Source organism: Labeo rohita, chromosome 9, assembly GCF_022985175.1.
Source record: "Labeo rohita strain BAU-BD-2019 chromosome 9, IGBB_LRoh.1.0, whole genome shotgun sequence".
In the NCBI taxonomy this organism is placed as follows: domain Eukaryota; kingdom Metazoa; phylum Chordata; class Actinopteri; order Cypriniformes; family Cyprinidae; genus Labeo; species Labeo rohita.
The window spans coordinates 37,492,409-37,494,264 of NC_066877.1; positions in this window are offsets into that span (position 1 = coordinate 37,492,409).

Below are 1,856 nucleotides of genomic sequence, written 5' to 3' on the forward strand. Positions count from 1 at the left end.
TCAAAATGATAATTTGTTTAAAGAAGTAAACTGTTTTAGTGCCAGATTCTTCATTCACAGCTGTGATGTCAAAACATGATTATTATTTATTTTATTTCAGGATCATGTGACACTGAAGACTGGAGTAATGATGCTGAAAATTCAGCTGCGCAACACAGAAATAAATTATAGTTTAACACATATTCACATAGAAAACGGCTACTTTAAATTGTAATATTTCACAGTTTTTACTGTATTTTTGATCAAATAAATTCAGCTTTACATCACTAAATCACGATTTAAAATATGTTCAGAAGAAACCCGTTTGAAATTGTAAAAATAATTCACAATATGACAGATTTTACTGTATTTTTGATCAAATAAATGCAGCCTTCATGAGCAGCAGAGACTGCTTTCAAAAACATTTTAAGAATCTTAATTATTTTTCCAATTATTTTTTATGAATTTATTTATAGATATTTCTTTTAGAATAAATTGTAAAGTATTTAAACATGATTGTAGTATTTATGCTGTCCTCATGCTGATTTCAATGAAATAAACTTAGAAAGTCTTGAGAATCACCACGGAGAATAATGAAGAATACAACAAGAATAAAACTAGATGAGTAAAGTTTGCAGATGAACTTTGAAGTTGGCTTGAAAAAGTGTTGTCTGAACATTTGAAATAACTTTGAAAAGCTTAAAGTTTAAATTTAATTGCTGAGATTGAAGTTTGGGACCGAGTGGGAAAACACGTTTCTAGCATGACTTAGGATGGGTTAACCATGATGTTACCATGATTTAACATGAATTAGTATGTCAGCAGCATGATTAGCATGTTGCTAGCATGTAGCTAACATTATTAGCTTGTTACTAGCATATTGTTAGCATGATTAGCAAGTCACTAGCACACTGTTAACTTGTTTCTAGCATGATTAGTGTTAATAACATGTTGATAGTATGTTGCTAGCATGATTATCATGTTTATAATATGATTCGCATGTTACTAGCATGTTTCTAATATAATTAACATGATTCTAGCATAATTAGCATGTTTATAGCATGATTCGCTTGTTACTACCATGTTTCCAGCCTGATTAACATGTTAGAAGCACATTGCTAGCATTTTTCCAACATGATTAGCATTTCACTTATATGTTAGCATGATTAGCATAAAACTACCACGTTGTTAGCATGTTTATACCATGATTAGCATGTTTCTAACATGATTAGCATGATTCTAGCATAATTAGTATGTTTCTGGCATGATTAGCAAGTTACTAACGTGTTGCTTGCATGATTCTAGCATGATTAACAAGTTACTAGCATGTTGCTGGCATTATTTTACCATAATTAGCATGTTTGTAGCATGATTGGCTTATCACTAGCATGTTGCTAACATGTTTCCAGCATGATTAACATGTTACAAGCACATTGTCAGCATGTTTCTAACATGATTAGCATTTCACTAAGATGTTGCTAGCATGATTAGCATGTAACTAGCACGTTGTTAACATGGTTATACCATGATTAGCATGTTACTAACATGTTGCTAGCATGTTTCTAATATAATTAGCATGATTCTAGCATAATTAGCATGTTTCTAGCATGATTACCAAGTTACTAACGTGTTACTAGCATGTTTCTAGAATGATTCATGTTGCTAGCATGATTAGCATGATTCTAGTATAATTACCATGTTTATAACATGAGTAGCTTGTTACTAGCATGTTGCTAGCATGTTTCCAGCATGATTAACAAGTTACAAGCACATTGCTAGCATTTTTCCAACATGATTTGCATTTCACTTATATGTTAGCATGATTTGCATATAACTACCAAGTTGTTAGCATGTTTATACCATGATTAGCAAGTTAC